Source organism: Crocodylus porosus, unplaced genomic scaffold (assembly GCF_001723895.1).
Source record: "Crocodylus porosus isolate Cpor-Errol unplaced genomic scaffold, CroPor_comp1, whole genome shotgun sequence".
Taxonomy (NCBI): Eukaryota; Metazoa; Chordata; order Crocodylia; family Crocodylidae; genus Crocodylus; species Crocodylus porosus.
The window spans coordinates 136,113,645-136,135,951 of record NW_017728906.1 but is presented as its reverse complement, the minus strand read 5'-3'; positions in this window follow the sequence as shown (position 1 = coordinate 136,135,951).

Genomic DNA, 22,307 nt, shown 5'->3' with positions numbered 1-22,307 from the left:
AAGGAAATCAAGTAAAACATTGCTGCACTATAATAAAAGAATCACGTTATCTACTAAATATACTCTATTTAAGACACATTTTCAAAGAGATAATCTCCTAATAGGAAGGGTTAGAACATTGCTATTTTTGCACAGTTCTGAATCATAGGTGATAAACAATAATTGAAAACCTTTAATAGTACAGTATTGTTTTAGTTAAGAATGTGGATCTTTGATCACAGGCATTTTAGAAAGAACTTCCCAAGGACACAGTTTAGCTCATATTATACAACCCTGTCTGAAGTTTCAGTGGGCAATACTACTATACTTTCTTATTCTAGCAATGCTTATCTAACTTATAATAGATTTGCTCCTTTCCTTTCCAGGTAGTAGTTGGGATCAGGTCAGGAAAGAGCCAGATGATATTTCTGGATACTTTGATTCTTTTTTTTTTTTTTTTTTTTTTTTAACAATCTAAGGAAACATTATTCTAGAATTTTGAGTGAGTTAACATTGTTATAATTCCTAGTGTATATATTTCATATTTCTGGATGACAGAAAAAAATGTGACAAAAGGTAGGAAAAAATGTCCTTCTTTTTCCATGGAGTTTGTTATTTTTTCGTTCTAGGGTATATTAGATCAAGTAGAGTATGTGTATGACCTGGTACAGAGCTAACATAGAGTTAGCTTATAGAAAGGACACACTTTAGATGATGTATCACTGTATAAAATGCTCATTGTGTAGGCATACCCTATAACTCATTATCTTAACTTGTACTATGAAAGAAACTTGAATTTGGGCTCATGTTGTTACCTGTCAATTGTGACCCCTAGACACTTTAAGAATCTCTCCCAAAAAGTTTTAATTTTTGATATTTTCTATCTTGGAGGTAAAAATAATTTCATTGACATATACATGCAACACAACTGAGTTCAACACAGTTGTACTATGCTCTGATTATTGCACCGCTTCTTACTTATCTGACACTGTTCACCTTCAAAGTGACACTGGAGTTGCCAAAATTGATTCTTCTTGATGACATCCATTTCTATTATTACTATTCTGGCTTATTTAAGGACCTCATGGCTTCTGCTTGAACCCATACTCAAACTGGTTTCAAGCTGTACCCATAGAGCTAGAGGTACATTTGTGTTACCAGAAACCATTATTTTCCCTTTAAGAAGTACATTCCTTCCTGACAAGGACTTTGCCATTAGGATTTGGTGACATTTTTTTTTTTTAAATTCAGGAATGTAACAACATTTTGAGATGTAGAATTAATTCTTTCAGTCAATTCATTATGTTTTTTTTTTTATTCAGTAAAGTTATTTCTATGTTAACAATACAATAAAAACAATACATGATGTAAAAAAGTGTTTAAATTCTTTTTTCCTCCCTCCTTTTTTCCCCCATCTTCTATCATGCTTGGAGACCATGAAAATGTAATTGATCTCAGCAGCCCCTCAGGTAGCGTATACTCTTCCCTACTCTTGTCAGTGTTAAGAAGACACATATAATAAACTGTACAGTAGCATAACTCGGAGGAAGGGGAATTTGAAAACCAACCCCAAGTGTCAATTTAATGGGGGTGGCAGAATGGCATTTTCTCCTCCCAACTTCCCCCCCTCCTACTGCAACCCCAGCCCCAGCAATCCAGGCCCAGATAACAGCAACAATGCTGAAAACTTGCTGTCACAACAACAGTCAGGTGCCTGGACACTTTTCTGCTGCTCTATCAGCAACAACCAAGTAGGGTAGACCACACCATAGCAGCAGCAACCTGGGACTTCTTTGAGACTCTGGACCAGATAACACTTCCACCCCCCTCTTCACCTCCACTCTCAGAACCCCCTCTTCCTAAGTTCAACACTACTTTCCCTCTCTTCCTCTTCCTACCCACTCCCTGGGTGGGATATGGGCACAAACCTTGCTAGTTAAATTAAAGACTACAGTTACAGAGGTCTAAGTGGTTCATCTTATTTCCCCAGTTTCATTTTCACAGTCCAAAGAGTCTCAGTCTAACAAAATAGAGAGTAAAATGGTTGGAATGACAAAAGTCCTAATCATGTGAATGAGATTTTAAAATTGTATCCTTTCAATGAATAGACTTCCCCCACTTCCAGTACACAGAAATCAAATCAACAAAACTATTTTAGATGATGAAAAATCCAATTAATCCGGTTGTGTGCAGTAAAGGACACTATTAAGTATTTCTTGTTGTAAATGACCTAGCATCAAAGATCATATATATCTATAATAAGCTACTTTCCCTTGTGTTAGCAGCATCAGAAGTCTATTTCTGCATGGGATGGGAACATAAGATATATATCCAGCTCTTGACTGGCAGTTCCAATAGTTGTATACTCAATCATACCACATCAGATGGTAGGTACTCTTTCTTCATGCACCAAAAACACCAGGGAAGGGGTATGCACATACTCAAAAAGGACAGGGCATACTGCTGGACCCTACTCTTACAAAGAAAAGAGTATGTCTCCAGGGATCCAGTACAGTAAAGACCAAACAAACTAGCCTAAGGATAGTTTCATAGTTAGTAGGGTCGAGAGGGTCCTGAGCAGATCATCAAGTCCGACTCCCTGGCATGGCAGGAAAGAGTACTGGGGTCAAATAACCCCAGCAAGGTGTTCATTTAGCCTCCTCTTAAAGACCCCTGGGATAGCAGTCAGCACCGCTTCTCTTGTAAGTTGGTTCCAGATCCTAGCCTCCCTGACAGTGAAGTAGCGCTTCCTGATATCTAGCCTAAATCTACCCTCTGCCAGCTTGTAACCATCATTCCTAGTCACTCCTGGTAGTGCTTCGAGGAACAGGGACTCCCCCAATGCCTCCTGGTCCCCTCTGACTAGTTTGTAACAAGCCACTAGATTCCCCCTCAGACTTCTCTTGTGGAGGCTGAACAGGTTCAGGTCCCATAGCTTCTCCTCATGTGGCCTGCCCTGCTGCCCCCGATCATGTGAATGGCCCTCCTCTGGACCCTCTCTATGCCATCTACATCCCTCCTGAAGCGTGGCGCCCAGAACTGGACACAGTACTCCAGCCGCGGCCTGACCAGTGCCGCATGAAGAGGGAGTATCACCTCCTTGGATCGGCTTGAGATACATCTGTGGGTGCATGACAAGGTTGGCCTTCCTGACTACATCCCCACAGTGCCAGCCCATGTTCATCTTGGCATCAATGATGACTCCAAGATCCTTTTCTGCCTCTGTACTGATGAGAAGGGAGTTCCCAGCCTGTAGGTATGATGCTGGTTCTTCCGCCCCAGGTGCATCACCTTGCATTTGTCAGTGTCGAAACCCATCTTATTCTCATCTGCCCACCCCTGTAACATGTCTAGGTCTGATTGCAGCCCACATCCCCCCACATCTTAGTGTCATCAGCAAATTTGAACAGGGTGCTATTTACCCCCTCGTCCAAGTCACTGATGAAGATGTTGAACACCGTGGGCCTGAGGACCAAGCCCTGCAGAACCCCACTGCCCACATCCCTCCAGGTCAAAAATGACCCATCCGCTACCACTCTCTGGGTGCAGCCCTCCAGCCAGCTGGCAATCCATTTGACTGTGTAGGTGTCGACATCACAGTCCCCCAGTTTCTTAATGAGAACAGGGTGAGAGACGGCGTCGAAGGCCCTCCGAAAGTCCAGGAAGACTGCCCAAGTTCACTGACAACACCAGACTCTGGTGTAAAGCATCCACACCTGAGGACAGAAGGGTGATCCAGGCTGACCTTGACAGGCTCAGCAAATGGGTGGATGAGAACTTGATGGTGTTTAACACTTAAAAATGCAAGGTTCTCCACCTTGGAAAGAAAAACTGTAGCATCCTTATCAGCTCAGCAGTGCTATGCTGGCTAGCACTACAGATGAATGGGACTTGGGGGTCATGATTGTCCACAGGATGAACGTGAGCCTTCAGTGTGATACTGCTGCTACTAAGCAAGCAAAATGCTGGCTTGCATCTGTCAGAGTGGGTGCAGGGGTGGCCGTGATCCTGCTAGCACCCCCTGCCGTGTCCAGTTAGGTGATTCAGCACCTTCAACTCGCCCGCCACGTCTTTGATGTTCTATATTCAGTAAGGCAAGACAAGGCAGTCTCCCTTGGACACTACTCCACACTATGCCCCATTCTGATTGGGGTGCCCCAGTGCACCCCTGCCTTATGGGCGATGCATGCCTCCAGCCTTCCCTTTAGCACGCCCCAAGCCTCGCAGTTCTTCGTGGACTATATCTGATCCTTCTGTCTCCCTGCGCCCTGCCTGGTGCCTCTGGGTTAGCCTCCCAACCAGCACCCCCTTGTCTGGCCTCTCTGGGTTTGTCTTGCCCAGGCTACGCCCCACTGGAGCCTGTCTTACTCTTTCTATGCACCTCATCCACTCAGGGGCCTCTTGCCCACCTCTGGGCTTTCCCACCCCTCTCGGGGTTTCCGCCGCACATCTCACCCCTCTTGGGGGCCTCGCCCACTCTGGGGCCTTGTGCCATGCCTCTCGCACCCATTGCCCACTCTGGGGCCTTGTGCCGCACCTCTCACGGTTGGGGCTCAGGTGGCCATAGCCATGCCTGGCCCCCTGACCCTCCTTTGGAGTCTTATGCCCTACTCAGGCTTTACTCCCAATACTGCCCCACTGGGCTGGGGTCAGGATACCCCACTAACTCCAGGGCTCTTCACTGCCCCCCTTTAGCTCTGGGGCTGGGCTAACGTGCCCCAACTAAAGCTGCGCCCTCTCCAGCATCAATCGCCACGCCCTCCCTGGGCACACTGTAAAATACAGCACCCACTGCACTGCTGGGAACCCCCAGCTTATTGGGGAGCTCCCATGAGGCCTCCTCACACCCCTACAGCTTCACCCGGTCCTCTGGTGTAATGATAATGAAACCATGAGCCTACTGGCTACAACACAAACAACACAGAGCCTCCCTGCTCATAACATAAACTCAAAGCCCCTCTAGGGCTCCCAACCCTACCTCTCTTCAGGGTATTCTCATCCCTAGCATCATCACAGCCGGTCAGCAAGGTAAGGATGCAACCACCAACTTAAGCCACTCAGCTCAGCCATAGAGCTCCTGCTCCTACAGCTGCCAGAAGGGAACTGCTAGCTAGGCTCCGGCCTGGACTGTTTATAAAGGCCCGGCCCAGCCCACTTCTAGCCATCTGACCAACATTAGTTGCCCTGGCAACCCTCACCTGTGCTGCCCTATTAATTGGCAGCTGTCCTTATTACTGTTGCTAGTAGTGAGCACTCCAGTGCTCTGCTACAGCATCTATAGATGCTTCTCAAGCAAATCCCAGGATGTCATTCTGCTATTGTACTCAGCTTGATGAGGCTGCAGCTGGAGTACTGCATCCTGTAAGTTTATCAGGGGTGCTTACCAGGATCTGGAGCAGGGGCAGGCAATTATTTTAGGTGGAGGGCTACTTACCCAATTTTGGCAAGCTGTTGAGGGCTGCATGGGTAGCCTTGCCCACTTACAGGTCCCCCTGGCCCTTGGCCAATGTCCCAGGGCCAGCACAGGTAGGGCCCGGATCAGGGCACAGGCTGGCAGGAGTCTGTGGGGCTGGGCTGGGCTGCACCAGCAGGGAAATGGGGAAGTTGGCTCAGCTCCATAGAGCACCTGCTGGCCAGGACCCTGGGACCCTGCTGCCCTGCTCTGGGCCTTGCTAGCGCTGGCCCTGGGACACACCAGTGCAGGCCCTGGGCTCCCCCTGGCTCCCTGCCCACTCACCCCCAGTGTCCCCCAGCCCCGCAGTACAGGCGGAGGGCAGCACAGAGCCCCAACCCCCTGCTCACCAGCAGGGAATAAGCTGGTGCAGAGTATGAGGAAAAGTGGCCCCTTGCCCACCCTGTGTCCAGAGCTTCCATTGCAGCCATGTACAGCCCATGAGGGGCTGTTCTGAGCAAGCACAGGCAGCCCCATGTAGGCTGTGAGCAGCTGCAGCACAGGGAACCAGGCACGGGGAGGGGGAGGGGTTGCTTTTCCCCTGCTCAGCACCAGCTTGTAACCCACCCCTGCTGCCAGCCTGGGCCCTGCACTGGCTCCTGGCTTACCCATCAGGGCTGCACACAGCGGCAGCAGCTGTGGCCCACCAGCTTGCCATGCTGGGCAGTGTTTACTGCTGCTGCTCACCCAGAGCTCACCCGCTGTTTTAGCACAGAGGCAGCAGTGGCAAATGCTGCCCAGTATGGTAAGAGGGGGAGCCACAGTTGTTGCCACCATGTGCAGCCCCAGCTGGTTACAAGCTGGTGCTGAGCACAGGGTAAGGAAAAGTGGCACCTCCCCCACCCCATGGCCAGTGCCCCATGCTGCAGCCACTTGCAGCCTGCATGGGGCAGCCCTGTGTGGGGCTTCCAGCTAGGGGGATGGGGCTAGATGAGCCCTGCAGTTGTGGGAGTCCACCAGGGTTCCCCTGAGTCCTACTGCCCCAGCTCCTGTCATTTCTGACAGGAACCAAGGACAGAGAAATATTAATTTTCCAAATTTTTTATGGGGCCCATGGGCCAGATAGAATGGCCTCAAGGCTGGATCCAGCCTATGGGCCATATTTTACCCACCCCTGATCTAGGGGAACATCTGTTCACCAGAGCACCCCAAGGGATGAAAAGGTCAGATGGTCACAAACTTCTCCATGACCATTTCAGGCTTTTTGAGTATTGTAAGTGGGATAACAGAAAAGAACTTAATCCTGTAGCATAATAGTAGCCTAATAGTTACAACACTGGTAGTTAAGGAGAAGGGAATCTTGAGTTCTGGTCCCTGTACTGTTCCATTTAAATGTTACAGTCTCTGAATTTAAAATATATATATAATCCCAAAATAAAGAGCCCAACTGTTGAACATTTAGTGACTGCTTTCAGAAGATGATGAAGGGTTATGGTTTCCACAGGAATGGAGGTAATTAATGTGTAGTCCTGGCTCAAATGCTTAAGCTCCAGAAAAGACATTAAGTTCAGACATACATCTGTACTCTCTGGGTGCGTCTACCTGTGTTCCCACTGTGTAGCTGGTACTGTGCAGTCATTAAGTACTTGCTAAATGATTGTGCAGTACTTGTTTCTGACGCTACTGTGCAGTAACAATGAGCTCATTGCTACTGCACATTAGCAGCAGCATCACGGTTAGTGCCTGCCAAGGCTACATTGTCACAGTGGCAAGCTATGGCTTTGCATTTAAGAAGAAACATTTCAGCATAATATAAAGCAGAGATTGGCAAAATACAGCCCATAGACTGGACTCAGCCCACGGTTGGTCTTTGTCCAGACCACAGTGGGTCCCATGATCCTGCCTCACCTGAGCACCATCTGCCTGCGGTGCATCCTACTGCCCCCTGGGCACGCAGAGTGGATGGGGCAGCTCCACAGGTGGATTGTTTTTCTAGGCAGCCTATGTGGTGGCAGATCCCTCCAACTGCCACCAACACTGGACCCAGTACTGCAGTACTGGTGGGGACCCACCCTGCACAGCCCCAACCCCGCATGCCCCACACCTGGTCTGGACTCTCTCATTCAGGCTGAGTAGCAGTGAGTGACACAGGACAGAAGCTGTTTCTCAGCATCAGTGAAAAGTGGCCTCTTCCCCTCCCACTGCTGGCCATTCCTGCTGCAGCCACCAGCAGCCTGCACTGCACTGCCCTATATCTGCTCTGCACTGCCACTGCTGCCCCACTGGGCAGTCCAGAGGTGGTGGTGACAGCAGCATAGGTGAGGGCAGTGTGGCATGGACTCTGGGTGGGTTCAGCAGGAATGGCCAGAAGCATGAGGGGGAAGGGCTACTTTTCTCCTGTGCTGTCCTGCACCCACACTACTCAGCCTGGACAGGCAAGTCTGGAGCAGGCATGAAGCACTTGGGGTTGGGGCTGTACAGTGTGGGTTCTCACTGGTACTGTAGGGCTGGGACCATCAGTGGTGGCCACTGGAAGAAGTGGCCACCACCTGGGCTGCCTAGAAAGGCAGTCCAGCTTCAAAGCTGCCCCAGCCACACTGAATGCCCAGGAGGCAGCAGGACATGGCACGGCTGGGTGTTGAAGGGTAGGTAGGATATGCTACAGGTGGGTGGTGTGGGATGGGTCAGGACTGTGTCTGGGTTCTGGCTGATTTACTCTGGTGGGGGTGAGTTTGGAGTGGATGCAGGGCAGGGATGGGGCTGTTCATTGTTGGTGGCAGCAAGGACACAGGGAATGTGGACTCCAAGCTGTTGTGGGAGGCAGCAGGTGCTGACTGGCTCAGGAGGGTGCGTGGGGGTTGGACTCCTATGCACACCCCACCATACCCACAAACCCTCCCCCACAAAGCCCACAACCACACCCCCTCCACAAACCCCCACAAACCCCATACCCCTCACCACATGTAGCCCCCCCAACACACAGTTCCTCTAGCGGGAGCCCTGCTCCCTGTTACATACACACACCCAACCACACACATGCAACCACACCCCCCCACACACACACCCCTAGCTACCCTTGCCCTCCAAACATCTCACAGCCCCCACAAACCCTATAACCACACACAAACACAGCCAAACATGCCCACAAATACACCCCCTTACAAAGCTCCCATACCCACCCACTCACATCCACACATACCCCCAAGCCCTGCCCCACACTCCAAATACACATACATCCATACACACACACACAGCCCTCCACCAACCACATACCCCCCACCCATACCCCCATGCCCTCCACAATATACAAGAATATGATAACATGTTTAGCTAATATGCAATCACCTCTATATACAGTACAAAACACACAAATCAGGACAAAAATATATTTTTTAATAAAATTAAAATATGTTGTTGTCAATGTTTGATTTTTAGTACATAATTTTTTTTTTCTGGTTCTAGGATGGCAAACCCCCTTCCTAAAAGGCACGGATGACTGGTGCCTCCTGACTCTAAGCGGGTACCAGCAAAGACCAATCACCAACTGGGATGGGGGTGTTCCCCAGTGACCAATCATCAGCAGCAAAACCAGAAGTGCCACTGAGAAAAGCAGAAGTGCCGCTAGCGCTTCTCAAGGAGGGCCAATCTCAGGGTGCCCCACCTACGCATCACCTATGTCAAAAGGAGTACTTCTGGGAGGAAGGGGAGAGACTTCCAGTGGCACAGGTTAGGGGTTGGAGGTGGGATTTCCAGTCCCAAGATGACAATCAAGGGGTGGTGCACCTACTAAAGGAGGGGGCTACTTGTGGTCCTCAACAGCTCACCAATACTCATTAAGCAGCCCTCCAGCTGAAATAATTGCGTGTCTCTGATCTAAAGTTTGATGAAATGGTACATTGTATAACATGTTAGGTCTTGTTGTCACTGTGGATATTTTTAATACAAATGGCCAAAATTAATGTGTCACCTTTTTTTTCCTTTTTTTTCTTTTTTTTCCCCGCAGGTAACAAATTATTTAGCCTGAGGCTTTCTTTGTAGAATACTTTTCTTCTTGTGGCATTTGAGATCATCTGACATGTCATGTCTCAATAGGAACAATGCAAAATAAAGGGCTACAGTCAGCTTATTTATAATATACATTCCTTATTAGGATTGTTGGAATGAGAATGTTGCTCATTTTTCTGACACTGATATGCGAAGTCTTCAATAATTGCAGGGGAAAGTTGCTACATAAAGCTTAGGCACAAAAAGTTCCATCTAAGTCAAACACATCTGATATGCTACTTGACTTATGCACCGGTGCCTGATTCTCTCTCCATTTAGATCAATGGATGTTTCAACATTATCTACCATGGCTGTAGGATTAAGAAAGTAACACTTAGCATGCAAGACAAAATGCAATGAAATAAGAATGTTATGAAAGTTAATTGCTTCATATGTGTGACAGCTGGATATTTTTTGGTTTGTTGTATCTAAAAAAACCCAGACATTTTGTCTTTATTAATTGTTTTTTACTTCATTAAAATCAAGATTTTTTTTTTACTGAAAAAAAAGCACAGACCGTCATGATCCAAGTGAATTTTACATCTTTTCAACTAGGTAATGTGTAAACAGAATGATTTAAACTTAAATAAACAAAGACACATTGATTTTAGAAATATAAATTATTATTTCATCCCCTTGGGGATGAAAACTTCTATGCCAAAATTCATAATGGAGTCAATTAAAATGGCTTAAGTATAAAACCTCTTGAAAGCGAGGTTTATAACTAATGAAAATGATGTCAGGTGGCAGGCTATACACTAACTGTGTTATAAAAAGCTTTTTTTTTGTGGAGGTTCACGAGTGGTAGAAGAAAACAAAATATTTATATTTAAATTTGTCAATTGTGTTTCTGAGTCCATCAAACTAAGATGTTTTATCCTATCTGGAGAACAAAACAAAAGGAAACTACTGGCATTTATTACATGTAAATTTATTTAGGAATTTATTACTAAGAGCTAAAAAGACAGCAAAATGAGATAAATATAGGACGTGAAGATGCACATTTTGAGATTGAGTCTGGAAGAGCATCAAGGCAAAGAACAACAGAGTTGTGTAAATATCCATGGTTACAACGTAACTATCCAGACTGAGTGAGAAATGAGCTTGCATTCACTTGAAGGCCTAGGGCACTCTGGCAGACACTGGTGTTTGGACCATTAGCTTCAGGCTTCTGGCTTACTACTACAGTAGGTATTGTGAAATGTTTATTTTGACAGCAGAAAATCAGACAGAGCAATACAGCATTTGGATTAAGATTTTTTGACACATGAATTACCATTCTCCATTACACGTGACAACTGACCCCAAGTCATTTCAAGAGGATTGAAAAGTTACCTTAAAGAAAATAAGAGATGGCAAAGGACAATGCCATGACTGCAACAGCTGCAAGATAGCAGGGATTTAAAGCCATTTTAACTCTTAAAAAGAAGTCTCTCTCTTTGCAATGAAAGTTAGAAAATTCCTTGAAGATTATTTAAAAACACAGTAAAGACTTACAGATTCTTTCTCACAGTAATTCATATAATCATGTTATCAAAAGCACAATAGACCTATAGAAAGATATACGTGGGGAATGATGGCACAGTGCAAAATTAGTTTTCTTTTTCCTCACTCAGATAGTGAGAAGAAGGAAGGTAGGAAGGAAGAAAGAAAAAAAGAAGTTCCTAATTAGGCTCTAACTAATGCTGGGTTACTTAGGATTTTTCTAATTTAACTGTCAAATTGAAAAATAAGAGAAACAAACTAATTCAGACCAAATTATTTTTGTGTTCCTGAAATAAAAGCATTCATTTTTGGTTTTATTTTTTATTTATTTTACTTTCTCTTTCCCCACCCCTTGTTATTGTTTATCCTTACAATTTCAAAATAAAAGAAATCATTTAAAAAGAAATGATAAAACATGTCAATTGTGTTTTGTTTGGAAATGGTGAAAATTAAATTCTATTTAAATTTAAATATTTTATTTTTTGTTGCCCATTCTTTGCTTGAAAGTGTTCCCCAAACTTCATCCAAAATACTGAATGATTTGGGCCATACAAAACTGAATTTATCAGCCATTTATTATTTGCTGAAAAAATATTCAGCCTGCTCCAGTGACAAATTAGTTTTGCAACAAAAGTTACAAGAAACCATCTTAGCTAGGTTTGAAAATCAAATGTAGTGATGAGAAGAAATTAAACCAATTGACAAAATTATTTTCTGAAAGGGTAGAATAAAAGAAACACTTGTCATGTAACAAGGGATATTTTAGAGATGAGAAAAAATGCAGCGAATCACAAAGACAACAGAGAGATAATTAAACTCTGATCCAGAAATAAACCAAAAGAATGAATGACATTTGTGTTGCCGGCATAGAATTGTCCTTATGATTACTCCAGTAAGGCTTACACTGGAAAATTGTGACTAGAAATCTTTTAGAAAAGCTATATAAACTCTTCTCTAGAAGAAAAGGAATGTCTAAATTCTGGTTGGTAGCGTAAGAGTGATGTTGTAGCCATGATGGTTCAGAAATTATGTGAGAGGCAAAGATAGCTTTTATTGGCCATTGTAAGCAGTAGATTTTGATATATTCCATCTTACTGTGGTGTATGAGTGATGTTGCCATGGTGGTTCTGAAATTTAAAATCCTAGACTCTCACTTAACTTCTCAAGCATCACGGCTAAAACTTCACTGTTACACTTCCATAACATGGAATACACCAAAATCTGCCACTTAAAATGCCCAATAAAAGATGGTGCCTTAAGATATCCTTGCCCCTTACAATTCTGGTCATCGCTCTGAAGACTATTTATATATTTTCGTCAACAACTGGCTAATATAAAATGAGTAAGCACTATGAACAGGGAAGAGACCCCCTCTTGGCTAAACAGTAGGCTGTGAAAGAAGGCTGTGTTTGCTAGATGGACTTTCAATCTCTTTGGCTGCATAAATTTGCACTTCCTTGTCTACTGGCACACCTTTTATAGCAGGGGGTAAAATGTGCTTAGGAAGTTTTCCAATGAGGTTGGAGGTACTGGTTTGTGCTGACGAGAGCAGAAACATAGCCTTCAGTGGCTGTGTTTTAAAAGAAAAAATAAACAAGTTCAATCCATCCAGTTCCTTGTAATAATATGTGTAAGCATTCGCCCTCCAGGAAGGAATTCAGGCTATGCATCTCTTTAGCCTTGAGTCTTGCATCAAAACCTCATAGATAAATAGCATTTCAGACACATCTTGATCCAGTATTTGCCAGCTGTAGGCATCTCCCTGCTCAGCATGTTTTTACGGACATTTTGAGGCATCTAGGTTTTCCCTTGCACTACGAGAGAAACAACTCCAAACTATTTCATAAGCACATAAACAGGATTTACCATAGACAGAACTCATATGGCTAAGTCATAAAACGTGATCCAAAGGAATCTTGCTTCAGTAGCCAGAAACTACCTAGGTAACTTTATTTTTTTCCTGAAAACTCCCAAGGGACCTAAATTAAGCTTAAGATCATGCTTATGAGTCATACAATTTAAAGAAACCCGTAACTCCTGTCTAAGCTCTCTTGCAATCTGGAAGACATATAAACTCTACCTAAATCCTTTGTATATTAACAGCCAACAGCCCATGCCTGCAGTCTCATAGAATCATAGAAGTAGGGTTGGAATGGACCTTGTAGATCTTCAAGTCTGACCCCCCCGCCTGGGTGAGAGAAAAACTCGAATGAAAATCTCGAATGAGTCCAGCCAGGTAGGCCTCAAGCCTCTTCTTAAAGACCCCAAGGGTACGAGCCAGCACCACTTCCCTTGGAAGTTGGTTCCAGATCCTAGCCACCCTAACTGTGAAGTAGTTCTTGAGGATGTCTAATCTAAACCTACTCTCCAATAATTTGTGTCCATTAGTCCTTGTTATGCCAGGGGGCGCTAGGGGAAACAGTGTCCCTCCCAAACCCTTCTGGTCCCCCCAGTGAGTTTATAGACAGTCACCAGGTCCCTCCTCAGCCTTTTCTTGTGAAGGCTGAACAGATTTAGGTCTCGCAGTCTTTCATTGTAGGGTCTGCCCTGTTGTCCCCGGATCATGCGGGTGGCCCTCCTCTGGACCCTTTCAATGTTGTCCACATCCCTCCTGAAGTGGGGCACACAAAACTGGATGCAGCACTTCAGCTGTGGCCTGACCAGCATTGCATATAAGGGGAGGATCACCTCCTTGGCTCTACTTGAGATGCACCTGTGGATGCCCTGCCAACCGTGACCTCGCATTGTCAGCCAATGTTCATCTTGGAGTCAATCATGACTCCAAGATCCCTTTCTGCCTCCATGCTCTCAAGAGGGGAGTTTCCCATTCTATAAGTGTCCTGCTGGTTTCTACTGCCCAAGTGCAGCACCCTGCACTTGTCAATATTGAAAAGCATCCTGTTTATGTTAGCCCACTCCTGTAACCTATCCAGATCTTGCTGAAATCTTTCCCTCCCTATTATCGTGCTCACCTCACCCCACATTTTGGTATCATCAGCGAATTTAAATAGGTTGCTTTTCACCCCATCATCCAAATCGCTGATAAAGAAATTGAACAGCACAGGCCCAAGGAACAAGCCCTGTGGGACTCTGCTGCCCACTTCCCCCCAGGTTGAATATGACCTGTCCACCACCACCCTCTGAGTACGACCCTTGAGCCAATCTGCAATCCATCTGACTGTGTAGGTATCAATGTCACAGTCGCCTAGTTTTTTAATGAGGATGGGGCGGGAGACAGTGTCAAAGGCCTTGCTGAAGTCCAGAAAGACTACGTCCATGGCGACAGCTGCATCCAATGCTTTTGTGACATGGTCATAAAAGGCAATCAGGTTGGTCTGACATGACCTGCCCCTACTGAAACCGTGCTGGTTGCCCTTGAGCATCCTTGAGGATCTTCTCAAAGAGTTTCCCTAGGATTGAGGTAAAACTGATGGGTCTATAGTTGGCCAGGTTCTCTCTCTTCCCTTTTTTGAAGATGGGGACCACGTTAGCTATCTTCCAATCATCTGGCACCTGGCCCGAGCACCATAAGCACTCGTAAAGCTGTGCCGAGAGCCCTGCAATAACCCCTGCTAGCTCCCTCAACACCCTGGGGTGGAGAGCATCTGGACCCGCTGACTTGAACATGTTCAGCCCCTCCAGAAGCTCTCTAACCCGGTCCTCCCCAACCTGAGGTCTGGAGGCATTCCCCTCGAGTCCGTCTTGTATCACGGTGGGGAAGTCCCGGTCCCTGCACAAGAAAACAGAGGTGAAGAATTGGTTAAAGAGGTCCGCTTTCTCCTCTGGCACAACCACCAGATTGCCCAGTGTATTTTGCAGGGGCCCCACATTACCCGGTGCCTTCTTCATCCTCCCTATATATTTGAAAAAGGACTTTTTGTTATAATTGATCTTGGATGCTAGTCCTAGCTCTTTGTCCACCTTAGCTTTCCTGACAGCCCCCCTACAGGCCCGAGCAGAGGAGGTATACTCCTCTTTGGAGATAGCACCCCCCTTGCCCTGGGTGTACACCGCCTTTTTGGCAATCAGGCATTTCCAGATGTCCTTGGTGAGCCAGGGGGGCTTTTGGGCACTCTTGCCCCCCTTGCTTCTTGTTGGGATGGACACCTCTTGAGCCCTGAGTATTGTTTCCTTAAGGAACTACCACTCGTCCTGGACACTGAGTCCCTCTGCCCTCAAGGACCCCAGCGCCTCTCCCACTAGTCTCATCAACTTGTTGAAGTTGGCCCTCCTAAAGTCTAGGGATACTGTCTTGCTGCAGGCCCTTGACACCCTGCACTGGATGGTAAATTCCAGCAAGCGATGATCGCTATCGCCCAGGTGGACAAAAACCTGGAGGCCCCTTACCAGGTCATCGCCTGTGGCCATTTCTCTTTTACACCTGAAAGTGTCTCTTTCATACTTGAAAAGAGCTAGTAGTAGTATTTCTAACCACCTTTTGCTTGATAGCGTAATGATTAGAGCATGAGGCTAGAACTTGGATTCCAACTCTTCCTCAATGTAAAGACACTTCAACACCTATATCCCACTTCCCTGAAAAGTACTTTAACTACCAGAATAGGATGGCTAAAAATGCCTTCTTCCCATTCTAATGAAGCTGTGAAAATGCAGTAAGATACGTTTCAGTTGGGGCAGAAGACATGCAAGCCAGTAGGAACATAGTATTGCACACCAGGAAATGAAGTCCTTTCACTTCTGCTTGAACAGGGAATCCACAAATTTTTTCAGGGATTTTCTTTTTCTTTTTCTTTTAATAAATGACTGTCTAATGCAAATGCATTAAATAGTCCAGAAATTTATAGTGCTGTAGGCTATAGAATCCCGCTCCCCTTGTTTGTTCTATGTGAACGTTCTACTTTTGGCTGCATGGTGGCCCAGGTTCAACAAAGGAGCCTCTTTTTATTTATTTTCCCCCAGTCATCATATGTTATAGGATGCTCAGTAGGTTCACTGGATCACCCTTTGGAGGAGCTAGGTCTTTCTATTCATAAGTGCCTTGCTTTCTTTGTTGTTTTGGATCACCTTCCTGGGACACGGTACCTATTTTTTAGGCATTGTAGGCCCTTTACTCAGTTTACTCCATAGTGCCACAATTCCTTTTTGGCAGTCTACAACTTTTACCAGAGACCTAGATAACAAAGGCTGTCCCTAATGATTACAGGTGCAGTTGTTATGGTAGATGAAGGGAGGGTAAAACTGTGAGCTTTTCCCATGTGAGATTTTCAGTCCTTTTTATTTCGGGTGACTGATGGAATGACTTTTAGCAGAAATAGGCTCGGTTGAATCTACATATAGGTCTACACAAATATTTAAGAGTGGCATCACCAATTGTCAACCACCCAAGCCATGTTAACTGCCCCATCTATAATGTACTTTGTGGACAATATGATTGTCCACTTTGTGGACATTATTATCCCATTGTGCTGATTCTTCTTGGAGGATTAATCTACAGAAATTAGTTTTACCACTACTTCCACCCCCCCACCACTGTGCTTGTTTTAAATAGTGGGCTATAGAGAGAAATGAAGTGAGATGCAGCAGATCTGGAAGACAGATGCTAGAAGAGTAATGATTGCTGATGATGGGGCAGCATCAGTTTAAACCCTGATGCTTGAAACCAGCAGTGTTCAGGTGAGTTCCAAGTATAGTGTAAAAAAAGGCCTAGTTAGGAAGCAGACTTGTTCTTCCAGCACTGAAATTTACCAGAGGTCAGGCTGGACTGCCATCAGAAGTAGAATTTACAATACAGGCTTGAGGGTTGAGGGTAGCCTTAAACTTAATCCCAACTATTGGTATAGATACAGCCTTACAGAAAGCCTAGAATTCTCTATGCATTTCCCTGAAGATTTACAGCTGGGATTGCAAGAAGATCCCTCTTAAGAGAAAAGCAGAATCACACCTTGTTAAGAATTTGAGATTGATATTAGAGGAAGTCTGTGAATATTTTACTGGCATCTCTGGATATGAGTTACCTATGCATCTTGCTGATTATCCTGGAGCAGTGACTTTATGAATGTTGCCGTTTTGACTGGATTGCCTGAAGTATCATCTTCTCTGACACAGTATTTCTGGAACTGACATGCTAATAAATGAAATTCTGATATGGTAGTGTTGAAATGTCATTCTCAGAAATGAAGGAAAAAAGCTGATAGATACTTACATGCATCCCTGTTTAATACTTGTTTAATCACAGAATATTGTTGGCTATGCAGTTACAGAGCAGAAATGGGGGGAATTTTTACTATGTGTGTTAACTTGGGGAACTTATTAATGCCTTATCTAAACTTAATAATAATGACAGCAACAACAATAGCAGAATGATTCATATTAATTATAATTACATTAAAGCACCAAAAATGTACCAGGCATCTTACAACATAACTGCAACACCTCACTCAAAAGGACCCCTTAAGCAATACCACTATTTTCACTATCTGTTATCTGATTTTGGAAATGTGTTTACTAAAAACACAAAGCACTGTTTCTAAGGCACAACCTGAGGAATATTCCCTATACTTGATTAAACAATCTATTGACAGTATTATTATTAGCTTGAGAAGTGGGAAGTGGTTGCCTTAGTGAGACTGGTGGATGTGTTGAGGATCTATTTAACTTCCTATATGTTTGTTTCTTTGTTTGTTCCTTCTTTTCCTTTACTTCCTACTTAGCTTTTCTTTGATAGCATAGCAGACATATTTTTGAATGAGTCAAAGGCAGTTGGCACATCTTTAAAGAATAGTTTATTCACTGGCATAGAATGAAAGAAGGCCAGAAGGGGGAAGGGGTGAAGGAAACAAATTGTTGGAATAAAGAGGAAAGGGAAATGCAAAGGAAGACAGCTTTCCTGACTAACCAAAGCCAAAATATTAAGGAGCTAGAATCCTATTCCTGTTTCTTTGAATTGGTACCAGGTGCCTAATTTTTGGTTATGCAAAGCCTAAACTAGAGTTATCACAGAACTCAATCCGGATTTTGCTCTTCTAGATAAACAAGCATTGCCTTTTGTTAATAGAAGCGTAATAAATCTTTTGAAGTGAGCTTAGTTAAAATTTTAAATATGAATTTACTCAAGTAATGAACACATTTGAGCTGTGTTATTGTTCTCTATAAATTTGTACTCAGATATAAATCTGAATCCAGTAAACAGATGCATTCGTTTTCATCTGTGCAGTAAACAGATGCATTGTTTTGTGTGTATTTCAATAAGGCTCCACATAAAATATATACTTTAGGCTGGCGTATGTATTTTGTAGAATAAAGACCTTAGAAACTACTGAAAATGTATATTATTTACCCGATAGCTGGTACAGTCTTGAAAGATGTGCTGTGAACAGAGATGATTCAAGACTTTTTCAAATGAATATCATTTACACTACAGGGTTACTACTGAGTATAGCAAGCTGCTATGATCTACTGTGTGAATGATATTTTACTACAGTACTTACACCACAAAAAAAGGGCTGGCCTACAGTACTTAATCTCATCCTGAAAAAAAAATACTGGTAATGGTTTAGTGACGTTTTATTACCTCAGGTTACCAGACAGAAGTGTACAAGATCTTACTTTAATAAGGCATGATGAGACTGGGCTTCCATTACTGGATTCCCATTTTATTAAATTTATAAAACTTTATCTTCTAAGCTCCAGCATGCATTTATGAAATGATTACATTTATTATCCCAGCCATTAATAATGCTGTATTGCAGAGGTTTACAACCTATTGGACCCTGAACGTCCATAGATTGTCCACAAAAGATGACTAGGATTAATCAAAAGATTACTATGATTTATCAAAGGTATGTGAGTACCCACACTTACAATTCAAAAGGGTTTTCACCTGGATTCAAAATTTCCCAAGGGGTTCACACTTCCATTTGAAAAAATGTAGGGGTCCACAAATTAAAAGAGGTTGAAAACCACTGATGTGCTGTAATCTAAAGCGAAACCAAGAGGCCCTTATGTGAATCTCCTAAATAAAATAAAGTAACTTTTTAAAATGCAGTGGTTGGAAGAAAACATACAAAGCAACCTGAAACTCTGCAAGTATAAAGTACATGCCTCAGCAGAAGGTTAAAAATAAGAATGTGCACAGCTGGTGAAGGAACTGATTTTAATAGTAGTTGAGGATTTAGAACAACTTTTATTTTTAGTACAACACTGGTTGCAGAGAGAACTTAATAGGCTGTTATTAAAGGGAGAATTTTTAGTCATAGAGAAAAGGTTTGGATGGTATCAAAACTAGATGAAGACTATCTTCTCTGAGACTTGGAAAGAAGGCACTGTAACATGGTAGTTAACCTTGCATATGGTATAGAAAACAGCAGCAGGTCCCCTAATAATACTGGTGACCAGAAGCCCACCAGAACTATCCTCTGATCTCTTCATTTGCTTTGTTTAGAGACAAGCTTAAGGATATACTGAGCTGCAATGCAGCCCATTGGCAGCCAAAGGGCTATCAGATTAGCTCTAGAGGTTCTAAAACTTATGCAGAAAGGAGTTTTGGCCCTTGTCATAGCCTGAAAATGAGGCTGCTTCATTTGGTTTTGCTCATTTGTCAGAAAATGTAGGGAAAAAACTGGACCATGGTTCAAGAAATGTTTATATCTTCACCCTTCACCTACAAAACCTTACCTCCCCTGGATTGATAATAGCACCCACTATTTGGTAATTAGATGTACAAGGGAAGGATGTTGTCAAAGAACATGTTCGTTTAGGTGATCAAGAAGCCTCTATGACTAGGAAATTTTCCTATCTGTGCTTAACCATAAAGATAAAAGTTTTGAAGTTTTTTGTTGTTCTTGTGATTGTTGTTTTGTTTGGTTGGTTGTTTGTTTTTTCCTTTTGGATGTGGATCTGGTTGTAGATCTCCATGCTTTTATCTCTTCAGGCATAGATTTTTAAAATTTGCTCTGAATATAATTATATCTCCTATCTGTTTGAAGACTGAATGTGTCTGCTATCTTGGTAAGTAGAAAAACATTTTTTTCAGAAGTCTGTCTAGGCAGAAAATTGTTTTCTCATCTCATAAGTATTTTTTGGAAAATTTGAAAAATTTCTTCATCTCAAATGATGACAAGTTCAACATCTCAAAAATGTCCATTAACTATCAACTGGATAAAGGATGGCTAAGTTAAAACAGTTCATTTTGATTATTTCAAAACACTCATTAATTTTCATTTTGAGCTTTCAAACCCATGGTTCATAAATTTTTTAGACTGACAGCAACTTTTAGATTGTTTTTCTTTAATTTAGTGGTACCTCATTTTACACAATAATTTATTTATTATTGTCTGTAAGAAAATCATAGATTCATAGATTCATAGATTGTCAGGGGCTGGAAGAGACCTCATAGATCATCAGATCCACCCCACTGCTCTAGGCAGGAAGAAAACTGGGGTCAAGTGACCCCAGTGAGGTGACATCCTGTCTCCTTCTGAAAACCTCCATGGTAAGTGACTGCACCATCTCTAGAGGGAGTTTATTCCACAGTCTGGACACCCTGACTTTGAAGGAGTTTTTCCTGGTATTAAGCCTGAAGCAGCCTTCCAGGATTTTGTATCCATTGGTCCTGGTCTTCCCTAGGGGTGCCCTAGTGAATAGTTGTTCACTGAACTCCTGATGCACTCCTCTGATATAGTGGTAGGCTGCTATTAAGTCCCCTCTCAACCTTCTCTTCTTGGCTAAAGAGGCCCAGGTCCCTCAGCCTTTCCTTGCATGGCTTGCCTTGCAGCTCCCTAATCATACAGGTGGTTCTTCTCTGGACCCTCTTAAGTATTTCCACATCTTTATTGAAGTGCAGAGCCCAGAACTGGACACAGTACTCCAACTGTGGACTTACCAGTGCTGATTACAGCAGGAGTATCACTTCTTTAGTTTTACACAAGATGCATCGGTTGATGTATGGCAGCATGTTATTTGCCCTGCTGGTCACTGCATTGCACTGCTGGCTCATATTCATACAATGTTTGATCATTACCCCTAGGTCCCTTTTGGCTGTGGTGCAAGTCAAGCTGTCACCAATGAGCCTGTATGTACATTGGGGGTTGTTTGCCCCCAGATGGAGCACCTTAGACATGGAAGTGTTAAACTTCATCTGGTTCCGGTCTGCCGAACTCTCTAGCCTTTCTAGGTCCACCTGTATCTGCAACCTATCTTCTGGCATGATCAAACTGCCCCATAAATTGGTGTTGTCCATGAACTTAGCTAGCGAGCTTTTCATTCCCCTGTCCAAGTCATTGATAAATATGTTGAAATGCACTGGTCCAAGCATGGACTCCTGAGGGACACCACTGGCCACTTCATGCCAGGATGACACAGATCTGTTCATGAGAACTCTCTGGGTCCTACCCTGTAGCCAGTTTCCCACCCCCTGAACTGCTGAGCAGCTGAGCCCGCAATCTTCCAGTTTTCCCACAAGGTTATTGTGGGATACTAGATCAAAAGCCTTTTGAAAGTGTAGGTATATGATGTCTACTTCATCTCCCATGTCCAGGTGGTGAGAGACCCGGTCGTAGAAGGAGATGAGATTGGTTAGACAAGACCTACCTGTGACAAAGCCATGCTGGCTGTCATTCAGAATCTTACCTTCCATGAGGGTATCACATATAGATTCTTTAATGAGCTTTTCCAAGATTTTCCCTAGGATAGAGGTTAAGCTGATTAGTCTATAGTTGCCCGGGTCCTCCCTCTTCCCCTTCTTGAAGATGGGCACAATGCTGTGGAATATTCATGCCAGTCATTCAATAACAGAACTGGAAACACATAGTTTAAACAAAATGGAAAAATGTGGAATTTGTGCTTCTTTCACATGTATCTATTTCTGAAAAAGTTTCACACTACATTACAATTTTCTCTCTCATCTGTTACGTCAGCTGCATTAGGGCCTTCTTACATCTTAGACCATGAACTGCACAAATGTTGATCCGTGTTACTGCTACCTCAAGTTTGGAGTAGTCACACTTCGGGCCAGAAGGAGCCTGGAGAACTGAAATGTAAGAATATCTCCCCTGCCAGTCTGGGCTTCCTCCTGCTTCCTGGGGTTCCCTCGGCCCCCCGCCTACCCCACTCCTGGGGCTTTCCCTGCTACCTCCTGCTTCCCACCACCCCCAGGGCATTACTTAGTTGTGTCTGCCTACATTATCTTTCCCGATAGAGTAGGCAGGGAAGAGTTAACTTGCCTGCTGGTGGGCCACTACTGCTGCCACAGGGCTGCTTGTTCTTCTCAGCAATAGCAGTGGTAAGAGCTGGACAGGCAGGTTAACCCTTTCCTACCCACACCCCAGGATGGATAACTCAGGCAGCCACAAGTAGGGGATGAGGGAAGGTAATGAGCAGGGATCTGGGGTGCTGGGGAGGGTGGAGGGTGGCAGTGGGTCTAATTTGGGCCAATATGGGAGGGAGTAAGCAG